The sequence below is a fragment of the Pteropus alecto genome, unplaced genomic scaffold (assembly GCF_000325575.1).
Source record: "Pteropus alecto unplaced genomic scaffold, ASM32557v1 scaffold3, whole genome shotgun sequence".
NCBI lineage: Eukaryota > Metazoa > Chordata > Mammalia > Chiroptera > Pteropodidae > Pteropus > Pteropus alecto.
In genome coordinates, this window is record NW_006442484.1 from 65,563,958 (window position 1) to 65,579,286 (window position 15,329).

Sequence of the window (15,329 nt, forward strand, 5' to 3'; positions counted from 1 at the left end):
GCAAAAAGTAAACAATAGCTGAATTTAGGTAAAGGGAATACAAGAGTTATTTGTACTCAGAACTTTTCTATAAGTTTGAAATTTTATCCCAATAAATTAAGGAAAAGAAAAAGGAAGGGAGAAAGAGGAGATAAAAGAAAGAAAAGAAAGAACAGTCTGGTCTCTACCCTCAGGAAGTTGTAGTCTAGTTAGGAAAACAATTAAAAGATCATTTATAATTCAGAAATAAACTTAGGAAAACATATCGGCGGAAAAACATTTTTACCAAATAAACCTAAGGACCCTGAGAAATAACGCATATTTCTTGAACACCTGGTTTTTATTACATATACATTACCTTTCCTAAATTGCATTTGCCTGGCTTACTGTTAACTTTTATTTGTTTATTCTGGTCATCATAAAATTAATTTTACTTAATGCAAATAAAAGCAAACTGTCTTAAAAAAATACTCATCAGATAAGTTTTTCACAGAGGCAAAAGAAAATCATTTGTAAACTTCAGATGAGAAAAAAAACAAGTAACTAAAAAAAGAAATTGTTTAATGTCACCAGTAGGTCAGGAAGAAATCAGAATTCAGTTCTAAATCAAAAATAGTACTTAAATAATAAGGCTTAAGCTAAATCTAGACTTCATGATGGATTTTTTTTTTTTAAAGATGCTTTGATTTAAAAATTTTGTTAAGTGTGAGAACAAAGGACTTATACAGTGAAACACTTGTACCATGCATTGTTCATTAACATATCCTGACATCATGCAACATCCAGAGTTGGAAAGTGCCAGAAGTGACCAAATATCCATCCCCCACCCAACAAAGCTGAGATGTCTGTTTTCTGTTTCATCTATCTCATAAACGTAAAAATCCTAGGAAAAGCATTTACAACTCATCTAAATAAAAGTCACATCGCTAAACTGTATCATAGAGCGATTTATCAGTGTCAGCACTTTAGAATTAACTAAAAATATTTGACTCCATGCTTTCATTTTCATTTTGATGACCACTACCTTGGTTCAAACCTATACTATATCATTCTCAGATTATTCTAGCAACTTCCTAACTCACCTCTCTTCTTTAGTCCATCACCTTCAGACTAATCTTCCTTAAAAACTCTTTTCATGTCATTATTCTGCTCAAACATCCTCAAGAGTTCCCCATGACATTTCTGAATTCAGTACAAACTCTTCACCAAATGATTTCAGATCCTCTCTGGCATGTCCTCAACCTAAATTTTCAACCTTATTTACTACCCTTCGATCAACCTAAATGAATTGGTATTCTCAAAAAAAAAAAAAAAAAAACAAGCTATGCATTCTTAACTTGCCTTTGTTCATGTTTTCAACCTGAATGCAACATCTCAACCTGTCAAGAGTGACAGAATACATTTCTCTCCTTCCCTAACATCCCATGGAAATGACAGTAAACAATTATGAAAGGGAATAAATTCATAAAGGCAGTGAGAACTGGAGATGGCAAAGGAATCAAAAGACCAGAGATTTTGGTAAATTTCTGGAAGAAACGGGTAGAATCATATAGGTAGATGAACCAGAGCAGGAGCCATAGCTCAAAGCAAGCATTTTCACTCGGCATTATTTAACAAATATGTATTAAGCATACTATGTGCCAAACACTGTTCTAGAATCTCAGGATACACTTCTAAGTGTGACAAACAAGGGACCTTCTAACACTTAACTTACATTCTAGTCCAGGGAGAAAATATTAAACAACAACAAGAAGAAAAAATCAGACCCATGATGAGTGTAGTGATGATTAAATTAGGATTGCATGGAAAGTGACTCGGCATCTGCTTTAGATTTAATGAATAGGGAAGGCCTCTCTGAATAGTAATATTTACAGTGAAATATAAATGACAATAAGGAATCAGATATGTAAAGATAAGAGAGAAGAATGTTTTAAGTAGAGGATACAAGTTTGGTGTAACAGAAAGAAAGGTTAGTCTGATGGGGAGAGAGAGCCGGATCATACAAGGATTTGTAAACCAAATAAAGGAGTTTGAAATTTATTCTAAGGAAGCCCTCTTGAGGGCAATGAGAAGTTATCTCTCACAAAAGGCTGCAGCAGAGGTGGGGACCAGTCTTGAAGGAGTTCAGATGGTAGAGTTGGAAAAGGAATAGAGGTGGAAAAACAGATGCTCATCAGGACACAACCAGTATTCAGAGAGTAATTTTGGCATTTGCTTCCAGGGTTAAGGAAACTAGAAAAAACAACTCTCTTAAGCCTGGTAGCAAATTTAAATGCCTTCTGGGTCATGTGGCCAATATAAATACTAACGGTTGACACATGTAAAACTATAGGGAATGGTGGGGCCTGATAACTAGAGGGCATACCTCAGCTAAAAACATTCAAATTTTTTAAAGTTTATTCTGGAACTAGATAGTGGTGAAGTTTGCACAACCTTGTGAATATATTAAAACCCACTGAATTTTTACACTTTAAATGTAAATGTTATGTATGTGTATTAGATCTTCATGTAAAAAACAAATAAATTTTAAGCACTGTTCCAGTTAAATGCAAGAAGAGTTAGATACTTACTCTGAGAGGTTCATGAACTTTGTACCTTTCTATGGCATTTACAGGTAATCAACTTTGTATTATGTGGTGGTTATCTGTGCACTTGCCTTATCAACCCCCACACCCAACTAGGTGGCAGGTTTCTGGAGAGAGACCATATGGTTCTCATTTTCACCCCATAGTAACTACCAAAGAACCATATTCTTTCTTCATCTGAATTTCACCTTTTTTTCTGCTAAATATTCCTACTTTATGACTCAAAATTTAAGATGACATCTAATTTAAGATGACTCAAAACTAAAGGTGCATTTCTTAAAAAAAAAATAGTAGCCAGTTTATCTGGTTCTCAATAAATACTAATTTAAAGGAACCAACGCATTTAAAATTAATTTCCCTATCAATAGAAGAATAGTTTAGAAAAACCAAAGGAAATTCTACAATGCACTTGAGTTTCAGCAGAGTATTTTTACAATATGTCTATAAACCTATATGTTTCTAGGGATGTAATTGGATTCAATAGCTGTTATATAGGACTATTTTGTAAAAATTAACAAATGAATATTAGCAAGGGTTCTTGCATGTGACAGAAACCTAACACAAACTAGTTTTTAAGCAAAGAATCTATTCAAACTGAAAGTATAAAAAAGTTTATCAATACATTTATCACAATGTACCTCTTTTCTCAACTGCCTTCATCTCCCTTTCTCTCCTCTCCATGGTTTATTCCAAAATTCTGTCCTCCTGTTCTGCAACCTGCTTTACCTCTCTATCTCTTTAGATTCTCCCTCCGCATTCTGTCCCATTAATTCTTTCTCTCTCAGCATTCTTCAAAGGAGTTACTTCCAATTCTTACATATGAAAATCCAAAACTCGCATATTTGCTAAAAAAGACTTTTAGAATTAACTAAAATTCTGCATAGAAACTCAAGGTTGGGGAGGAATCACTTTACTAGTAAATCCCACATACACAATTCTTCCCCTCATTATATCCTGGCAGGAGTGAGAAAACCATATTAATCAGCTACAAATACCGGCAGCATTCTCAGTTTAAGCAGAATTCACTCTATATTTATTCGTACTAAAAAAAGTTATTTTTCACTTAAGAAGATTAGTATTTCTTAACAAGAAATATTATTCATTCAACAAATAATGAACTACTATGAGTCCGGCACTAAACTGGTAAGCACAGCGAATGTAACTATTTTAAAGGTAGACATAGTCCCTGCCATCAGGCAGTTTTACTAAATATCTAACGAGACTAGAACTTTTATAGCTTTATATTTACACTCTACTTTTTAAATTAATGCACCTACATGTTAAAAATATTTTCAATTTGAAATGTTTTTCATCACACACACATAGGGAGGGGTATTGTTAAAGACAAATTTTGTAAAAATGATACATTCAACATTTACAGAGTAAATAATTTCTACTCTTATCGAATCACCACTGTTGAAATGAAAAAAATATGTAACGAGATATTATATTTTTACTTGACTGACTATACATGATTACAAAAAATTAACTATGTTCCCCCAAAAAAGCTCACAGGAAGGAAAATAACTCATGGGTTCTGTTAAGCAAATAATCATCTAAATTATCTACACAGATGTCACAAAGTAAGAGTTAATACACTTCAAGCAATTCTCTGATGTCAGTCTTACAGCCAGGACAGATAATATTTTAGATTGAAAAAAAAAAAAAGACAACCCTTATATCCCACTGTGAACAAAAAAACAATGGTTTTCTTCACAACTCTTTAAAAGCTTTAATTTGTGATCGGAAACTTTTTTTTTTCATGGACATTTGAAAAAAATACAGTTTCCATGGATAAAAACTGAATATGCTACAAAACCTTATATTCCTTATTCTAATAACTATATTTCTAGAAATGTACTAAAAAAAGAGTATCCATTTCATATCTATCAAGTTGGCAAAATAGTAAGTCTGATATAACCAAAGGCTGGACAAGACATGGAGTAATGGGAACACTGCTGGTAGTATATACCTTAGCACTGTGGAGAGCCATTTGGAGATTATATGTCTTATGATCTCACAATACCAACTCTAAGTGTCCAAGCACCAGGAGAAATGGAAAAGGATGTTCATTACAACATCCTAACTATTCCTCAAAAGAGGAAAGGAAAACTGGCTTATTCTGATAAAAAGATTGACCTGGATCTATAAGAACCAGTATGAATAATGTCAAACCATATGGTTGAGTAAAAAATGCAAATTTTGAAAGAATGATAAAATAGTTTGTTGTGTATATAAAATTCAAAAAAGTACAGACAGCAATAAGTAAAATCTTAGGGACACATATGTATGAAATGCACTAAAACATGCAAAAGAACCACACAAATTGTTGGCCAGGGGAGGATTTTTTTGTATCTTCTTAAACAAATTATTTGAAGCAAAATATAAACAATTGATTACTACTACTGGTGATGAGTATGTAGATGTCTATTATGTTTTATACTTTGGTTTAAAATGTTTCAAAATTTAAAACAAATTTATTTTTAAAAGAAATTAAAAATATGGACAAAGTCTATGACCAAGTATACACATCAATATTTTTTTAAAAAAATGAGGAGGGTGAGGGCAACTAAATATCCTACAAGAAAGGCTGAGTAAATTCAAATGTGTTTTATATGTCCATCCTGGATTATAATGCAAATGTTGTAAATTATTCATAAAGCACTAAATGCATGGAAAAATAGTGATATAAATTTAAATGAAAAAGCAGAAATTGTATATACAATGAGCTATATAAATACACACATAAACAGATATATGAGAAAATATACCAAAAACTTTAACTGCAGTCATTTCTGAATGGTAGAATTTTGTTTCATTTTCTTCTTTATAAATTTCTAAAGGTTGCATGTTTCCATGAATATTATTAATGAAAGGGCAGGTGGGGAAAGAAGACAAACTACAAAATGCAAACTCAAAATCCTCCGGTAAAAACTTATACCCCAATTAAACTCGAGAGTTTAGAGTCTGTTTTACTTCTGATTCTAAAAATATTGAACTATGTTAATAAAGATAAGCCTCTTTAAATATTAATATCTGTAACCATACAAACCAAAAGAATTAAGCCAATAACTATAGTCGTAAACTTCTTTAATGTTTCTGTTTGTCTCCTTTCTTTCTAGCATTGTCACATCAGATGTTCCCTTCATCTGTACCTTAGATAAGGTTATCATGAAAAACCTCCATACCAAATCTTAATTTATATCATAAAAATAAGCACATATAAATAATGATTTGGCTGTAAGAAATTATACGAATAGATTAGTGTGCAGTGTTTATATAACATATTCTATGCCAAATGAAAAATGTAAAATACTGCTGAGAGAAATTAAAGACATACCATGTGAATGGAGAAGATGCAATATTGTTATATGTCGATTCTCCCCATATTGAACTAGGTATGCATTGTAATTACAAACAATATACCAATATTTGACTCTAAAATTTATATGGAAAAGCAAATGACCTAGAATAGCCAAAACAATTTGGAAAAATAACTTGGGGTATTTACACCACCTGACTTCAAGACTCACTATAAGGCTAAGTAAAAAAGACAATGTAGTACCCGCAAAAGAATAGAAAATTACATCAATGTAAGAGAATGGAGTCCAGAAATAGACCCACACTTATCCTGTCAAATTATTTTCAACAGGCATGTCAAAGTAGGTAAGGAGGAAAGATTTTTTTCCCCTCAGCTCTATTGAGATATAATTGACAAATAAAAATGAAAAGTCTTTTTAAAAAATAATGCTGGAATAGAATATAAAAAATTGCTACAACTAAATTTTAAAAAGATAAATCACCCAATTTTTTAAATAGGCAAAAGAGCTGTACAGTCACTTCCCAAATGGTTAATAAAAATTTTAAAGTTGCTCAACCTTATTAGTAATTAGCATATTAAAACTACAATGATATACCACTACATAACCATTACAGTGGCTAGAATGAAAAAGACTGACAATACCAAGTGTTAGGATGTAAAGCAATTAGAATTGTCATATAAATACTGCTAGATATAAAAATGATACAACTTTGGAAAAGTTTGCCAGCTTCTTAAAAAATAAAAAATACACCTACCCTATATAACCCAGCATGTCCTCACAAGTATTTATCTAAGATAAATGAAAACATATACCATGAAGAGATTTGTACACAAATGTCATAGGAACTTTATTTGTAGAAGACAGAAATGAAAACAGCTCAAATACCTATCAATGAGTGAATGTATAAATAGAATGTGATATATACACATGATGGAATATCATTCAGCAACAAAAGGAGTTAATCCAAATGAAAATATGAAACGATCTAAAAATCATTATTCTTCATGAAAATAAGCCAGATCACAGAGCGAGAATGAGCTAGAGAGAACATGTTAGATGATTCCAAATAGAAAATCTAGAATATGCATAATGATCTATACTAACAGGTTGCCCAGAGACAGAGGTGGAGAGCAGAATGACTAGCAAAGAGGTATGAGGAAACTCTAGAGGATGATGGAAATGTTCCCTATCTTGATCCCAGAGATAGATTCACAGGTGTATGAAAACTTATCAAATTGTATACTTTGATGTGTGCAGTTTATTATATGGAAACTACACCTCAATAGAATAGAAAAAACCTTTTAAATAAAGAAACAAATCAAAGAACAAATCAAAGGAGTCAAGGTAGTGGCTACCGATGAGAGCAGAGGTATAAAGAAGTATATATGAGGGAAGTTTCTGGTACACTGATAATTTTCTATTTTTTCATCTTTGTATTGATTATACAGGAGTATTCAGGTTGTAGAAATGTATACTTATGATAAATACCCTTTTCTGCAAAATTTTAAAAAAGAGAACATCTACATATGATCTAGCAATTTCACTCCTGTATCCAAGAGAAACAAAACATCTCTCCACAAAAGATTTGTACAAAAATATTCACATTAGTTTGTACTTAATAGTCCCAAACTGGGAACAGCGCAAGTGTCCTTCAAAAGGAAGCTGGATGAACAATCAATGGTATATTCACATATTTGTACCATTGAGTATTACTCCACAATAAAAAGAAACAAACTACTGGTATGTCTAAAAAACATTATGCTGAGTGCAAGAAGTCAGAGCAAATGATTATACATGTATGATTCAACTAATACAAAGTTATAAAACAGGCAAAACTTACCTGTGCTTAAACTGTGTTTGCAGAAGCTTTGAGGACAGGGAGAAATAGAAAGGGGAAAGGTAAAGAGGGTAGAGTCATGAAAAATGTCTTTTATCTTGCTAGGGATGTCAAGAAAAAATGTACTATGGACATGAAAAAATTATAAATGTATTGACACTACTGAATTACTAAATTAAATGTTAAATGGATACTTTTTATTCACCTTGAATAATTACTGAAAGCATAATGAAAAATCTAAACTCAAGCTTCTGAAATAAGCCAATAATTTCAATTGTGGTGAAGAATAAATTTTAAGGTCTCACTTTGCTGAAATTTATCTATTTTTCTTCTGCAAATATTATTTTCCAATAAGTAGGAGAATCAGAATGTATTTTTCCAAGTGCTTTATTTTTAAGATGGTTTCATATAAGATTATACACTATGAAATGGAACTTAAAAATGAAAGGCTCATTATTAACAGTAATTCGATAAGCTTGTATAGTGGTTTCCAAAATGGAGGTGACTGTACCCCAGGAGGTATGAGTGATCCACTGAGGTATAAGAACATATTAGGAGTTCTTTTTATATTTACTTTTTATCTTAATACACATATGTATTTTAAGTATAATATAATGTAATACAATATGACATATATGTAACCTTAACATACAAAATGACATGGCATCTTCATTATGGACACCTGTCAGACAGTTACACTTATAGAATAACCTAAGTATATGGTACTAAGTGATTCTAAGTATTCTGAAAGAAGAGTGATAGTATTTGCTAAATTCTTTTTCAATAATGAAATAAAGAACCTACCTTTTGTAAGCTGCTACAGGAGAGTGGTGTTCCAGAGAAGATAGATTCTCAAGAGTAAATGATTTCCTTAATAGAAACAATATTTTATGGAAAAACTGTATTAATAATTCTTCATGAAGCAGCTGCTTTTGACCTCAACAAAAAAAAGTTGGGGGTGAGATGAGATTTATAATTTCAAAAGCAGCCACTGCAGCAGAAGAGAAGCTGAAGCAAAAAAAGAGTGTCAATGTTCAAGATGTTATTGATGTGGTTGAGGAATGACCATGTATTTGGCATCAAACAGGTTTATTGGTTTTCTTGTGGCAAAGTATTTAAAGAGCTGCCAGATTTCAAGATAAGTTAAACATTTATCTTTTACAAAAAGAAGAGTCTAAATTTGCTGACTTTTTGAGATAAATAACTGTTAGCAGTATGCTATGTAGCTGTTGTTTTTAAAAACACAAATGTGGTAAGTCTATCTGTACCTTAAAAGTAAATGAGGCATTTTAAAACTTAGTAATAACTGTATTCCAAAAGAAAACAATGTGTGTCATCCTGAAATACTCGTACCTGCATACTCTAAAGTATAGAAAGCATTTTCTAACTCTTTAAAGGCTTTTCAAACATAGAATTTCTATGGGTTTTGAACACATTTATTAAAAATATATAAATGCGAATCCTCACAGTGGTTTGCACAGTAAGAGCAAACTTTACTACCCAGTTCTGCATAATTGATGGATAGAAACTAAACAATGAGTATCTCCATTTAGAAAGCACAGCCAAAGATGCACTTATTTTTTAAGGCATGTGTCCCTACAGGAGCTGCCTGTCAGCTAAAACAAGCATTAAAACCAAGGACCAAAATAAACATTTAAAACCTAGAATTTGGAATTTCTGTATTACCAAGTAGTACAACCAAGATTTTTCAAACATAATGCAGAATATTCACTGCTCCTGCTTTTTTAAAATTGTATTTATTTTAAAAATTTAGGATAAACAAAAAGGTTTCTGAGCCTTTACTAACATTTATAAAGCACTCTACTCACAAATAAGGGGGACCACTGATTCCCTTCACTAGTCTCTAAAATCATTTGTTACAACATGAAATAAACCAAATAAAAGCCAAGAAAGAATTATTCTTTATAAATTAAATAAACATTATTATATTTTTATGGATCTTTTCAGGATATGTAACACCAACTGTAAAGAATTCTTCAAATAATGGGTTTCATTAAAACCCTTTTATTGAATTTCTATTATATTTAAGGGACTGAGAGGTATTTCAGATGGGTAAACCCAGGTCCAATACTTCAGAACTCAGAGGGATTTAAGACAGTACACAATTATCTACAACATAAGGCAAATCAAGTAACGTCTAGAGGAATGAAGAAGAAAGCAATTAATGCTGCTTGGTGTCAAACAGCTTCACAAAGGTACATGGCAATGGAGCTGGGTCTCAAAGGATGAATGGGATGCTGACTAGAAAAATTAATGAAAATGAACCATACTTAGGAACATGGATAGAGGCATGTACAATCTGGGATACATAAAGAATACATTGTATTTTCAAGTCACAGTATTAGTTTTGCTGTAATGACTTAGCTAACACTTTTCTTCACATATTAAACTTAGTAAGATTTGTGTAAAAGTAATTTCGAAAAAAGCATCCAATTTTCAAGTATGGTTACAAAACTGATTTATTGAAATTCTACAATATTTGGGCCTATTAAGTTTACAGTTCTAATTTTCTCCAGATTTCATCATTCTTCACCAGGGGACTTAGATTTTAAGTTATACATAATATGACAAGACATCAATTATGGGCCTCCTAACTTGTTTTTCATCTTATCTAAAGGGATGACTTGTCCCTTCTTTTCCAAACATAATCTCTTCACCCATTTTCAAATCATAGTCCTTTCTGCTTCTTTTTGGACTTTGCTCCCTCAATAACATTCTGTACTGATTCCTCATATCCTGCGCTTAAACTAGTGTCCTCTATTTTGGAAAGGAAAATACCTATTTGATTTCTCCATTGTGCCTAGCTCTGCCTAAAGCAGACAAACAATATGTATTTTATTAATAGCAAAGTACATACTTTTTAAAAAGCAAATTTATAAATCATGAGTGATGTATTTTAAGACATCTGCTCCAAAATGTGGTAAATATTGTATCTTAAAATAACAGCGATAAGAGCATGGGATGAAGCTTTAGAGATCATATAATCTGGGGGTTTTCTAATATTTCACAACAAAACTTTTCCAGCTGAAATCTTATACAGCATCCCAAATATATAAAACTGACAAAAGTGTTGCTAATACTCTTTTATGTTCAAATACATTATATTAATTTATTACAAACTCAGATGAATTGAAGGTTAGGGATGTTAGTTACAATCTCATGACCTTCTAAGCAACTCCTTTATTTATGCAAAATTTTGTTTTAATTTCACCAGATAAGTTGTTGCAAGTAGATCACAGATAAGGAAGACCACTGATTCTCTTCTGTTTTGTTTTGGTCACAGTTTTAGTTGTTCACCTTGCAGTCTCAAGGTATGCTTCAATAAAATTGATTCAAAAAAATTTTTAAATACAAACTTTTTCTTTCAAGATTAGTAACAATATCTAACAACTGTTTACGAGGTGAACAAGAAAAACCTAAAACTTATAAAAAGCTGTAAAAACATCTATAATATGACACCAGGACTTAGATGTTCATTTATTACTAAATGACTTACACAGGATGAGAATACCCGCAAAAAAAATGGGCTTGGGTCTTACCGCCGTTTAACTGAAAACAATGCATGTCATAAAAAGGTATGTTTAGACAATTCTATATGAATAGATATGCATAAGACTGATTTTTTTAAAAACCTACTGCAAACTACAACTTTCCTTATCAATAACTCATTTAAAATTCACAAATAAGCAGATATTGAGAAGCTTTATGCTAAGGAATGCTTACCGCCCCCACCACACACACAAAATTAACCATGTATAACCATGTAGCATTATTGTTTTCAATGTGTTAAAATTTTATATACATGTAAACGAGGGTGCCAAGACCATTCAATGGGGGAAGTACAGTCCTTAAAACAAATGGTGCTAGGAAAACTGAATATTCACAAACAAAAGGATGTAGCTGGACCCTTACCTAACACCATATGCAAAGACCTAAACTTAAGAGCTGAAACTACAAAACTCACAGAAGAAAACATGGAGGAAAAGCTTCATGACATTGGATTTAGAAATTTCTTGGATGTGACACCAAAAGGACAAGTGACAAAAAACAAAAATAAACTGGACTTCATTAAAATGAAAAACTTTTGAACATCAAAGGATACTATCAACAGAGTGAAAAAGCAACCCACGGAATGGGAGAAAATATTTGTAAATCATGGCTCCGATATGAGATTAATATCCAGAATATATAAAAAATTCCTACAACTCAACAATGAATTAAACAGATTTAAAAAACTGGCTGGGATAGACATTTTTACAAAGATACGCAAATGGGCAATAAATACATGAAAAGATGCTCTACGTCACTAATCATGAGGAAAATGTAAATCAAAACCACAATGACACCATTTTTCACTCATTAGGGATGTCTATTACAAGAAAAAAAACAACAACAGAAAATAACAAGGCAGGTGAATATGTAAAGGAATCGGGATCCTTGTGCGTTGCTGTTAGGAATGTAAAACTGTACAGCCACTGTAGAAAACAGTATGGCAGTTGATAAAAATTCAAACACAGAATTACCATATGACCCAGCCATTCCACTTTTGAGTATGTATCCAAAAGAACTGAACGCAGGGGCTCGAACAGATATGTATACACCAATAGCCAGAGCAATACCATTCACAATAGTCAAAAGATGGAAACAATCGAATGTCCATCTACAAATGAATAAACAAAATGTTGTACATACACACAATGGAATATTATTCAGCCTTAAAAAGGAATGAAATTCTGATTCATGCTACAACATGGATGAACTTTAACATTATGCTAAGTGAAATAAGCCAGATACACACACACATACGCGCATACGCGCACACACACAACTCCCACAAATATTGCATGATTCTACTTGTATGAAGTAGAATAGTAGTCACAGAAAGTAGAAAAGTGGCTACCAGAGGGTGAGGAGTCACTGTTTAATGGGTAGAGTTTCAATCTGTAACAATAAAAAAAGTTCTGGAGATGGATAGTGATGACGGTTTCACAACTATGTGAATGTACTTAGTACCACTGAACTATACACCTAAAATGGTTAGAATGGTAAATATTATGTTGTATGTTTTACCACAATAAAAAAATACTGTTATTTATTTTATTAAGGTGACAGTACAGGAATGTAGTTAAGAATACAAGCTTAATTATGCTGCCAAATTTCAAATCCAGCTCTGCCACTTTATAGCTCTGTAGTCTGTGCCTGTTTTCTTAGATATTAACAGAACCTACTTCATAAGACATGACAGGATAAGTTAATACATGTAAAGCATTTAACACAGTGCATGTCATATAATAGTCACTTTATTATGGGTTTAAAATACATTTTAATAGATTTAAGTTAAACATCTGCAGAACCTCTGAAGGTCTTCCTCAAAATTCTAGAGTTCAGTAAAACACAGATTGAAAACCAGTGATCTAACCCAAATTTCTCCCTTAATAGGTAAAGGAATTGAGAGTCCAAGATAAGTGATTTGCCAGAAGTCACATCTCTTGTTTCACTAATATTAATTTTCCTAAAATAAGAATGTGGGATTAACAGCACTAATATTGACATTCAACTACTTGAGAACCAAGGCAAAGCCATAAGATTCTATAGTGTGTCCAAGAATCAATATAGCGTGATAGTCATCACCACACTACTCTAATAAATAATTATGAATGAGTGGGAACCAAAAGGTGACAAAACCAAAATAAAAGCCATTTTAATTATCTTCAAGGACAATGGTTAAAAACACCTCTTGGGAAATAAAATGTTAGAATATTTGTGAAAACAAATGACATGGATCAAGAGTTGAGAGACACTCAATACATGCCCACAACTCCACTCTTTTCAACCAGTTACTTAATTTGAAAAATCAGCTGTTTTTTCTATAAAATAGAGGAATTATCTACAAACAATTCTTTATTATATTCAAACAGAAGAGAGCACCAGTCCAAATAACACAAAATGTCTAATTAGACATTTCTATACTTAAATAGGCTAGATCTGATTTCTGGGAAATTCATTACACAAAAAGCAAAATAACAGACAATCTTTGAAGGTCAGACTCAACAAGAGCGAAAAAGCTTTTGAGGTCTCTATTTTACCCTTCCCCCATCGCTCTTCCTTCTCAATTCGACTCTCAAGAATAGCACCACCTCTACATAGAAAGTCCTTTCCCTTCCCATCTACATCAGTTGAAATCCTACCCATTCTTAAAGGTTCCACTTAAACGCACAGCTTCCATCAATCCCCTCCTCCTCACTCCCCCACCCCTCTACTCCGCCGCCGCTGCTCTCAATCTAGAATTAAGCTGTCTTCTTTTCTCTTCCCTATTTTGCACCTCTACTTCATCATTCTATAATATAATGCATTGCATTACAATTACCTACGTTCACTTCTTTTGCCACCTTCCCAAGAAAATCTCAAGAGCTGCAGGCTAGGGAGGAAAGGAATTAACATTTGTTAAAATCTCAGTGCCAGGCAAGGTGCTAGGCATTTTGCACACGTTTTCTCATTTAATCTGTTTGACCACCATCTGGAAAGGTAAGCGAGTGGTGTTATTCCCATTTTACTGATAGAGAACGTACTGTGGAGAGTTCAATAGCTTATCTGATGTCACGCTGCTAAGCCAATTACAGTGCTTACGGAACCGCTGGTTTCCCTGGCTTCAAAGAGCTCTTTCCACTACTCTATGCTGCAGGTTTTGTTCACTTTGTGTCCCCTACTCCGACTAACATAGTATTCCACAAATATCTGCTTGATTTAATATTCCTGTGGACTCAGTACCACCCTTTTAATAACCGAATTACGCCCCACCCCTAACCCGTTACCTTTACCGTTCCTTTACAGCGGACTTTAAGTACACAGACAGCTCTCCACATTTGCAAGACGAATGCAGCAGACATCAACCCTTATTGGGAGGTTATGTGAAAACCTACCAATTCGCCCATATTTTCCCACAGAATGTAAGAAATGTACACACACAGGACACATTGGATGTAACGCTTATACCCTGCCAAAAAGCTCTTATTTCATACTAAGCCACGTCTTCGTGTTCATAAGCAGTAAGGTTTATGCAGTTTCCAGCTCACTGTGGGGACACCCCAAGACGCTGCTTGAAGAAGGAAAACACATCTTTCAAACCATCTTAAAACGAAGGCGCCCTTATACTATTACACGGCCTGCCTCTCCACCCCCCTTTGCACCCCCCACGCCCCCCCACCCCCCAGACACCATGAATTGCGGTTTGGATTTCCGGCGGGAATGCGCACAGACTCAGAAAGATGAGATGGGGTTCCATAGCAATGGAGCGATTGCTCAGCCTGCTTAATTCGAAAGAAGACACAGAAGGTGCCCCGCCTTTTTAAATCTCTGCACTGAACTCCTTTACGAAAGAAGGGGGTGGAGGGGAAGGGGGGAGGAACATCGAAACCCAAGGAACCCTGGATGTCGGATCACTGGTTTCCGCGGCTAGTCAGGGGAGAGTCCTTCCCTCCCCGCGGTGCCGGGCCACCCGCCCCCGGTGCCGGTCGGATAAGTCCAATCGCACCCTCGCCGGGCGGCCCCACATCTCATTGTCTCGCGCCGTCGCAGCCCCCGGGG

The 15,329-nt window shown here is 33.6% G+C and overlaps 1 protein-coding gene across 1 annotated transcript in view; it reads right to left on the reverse strand.

The window, feature by feature from the left end:
- Positions 1–15,329, reverse strand: part of LOC102881152 (ras-associated and pleckstrin homology domains-containing protein 1) — a 67,422-nt gene that overhangs the window by 51,178 nt on the left and 915 nt on the right. The window lies entirely within an intron of this gene.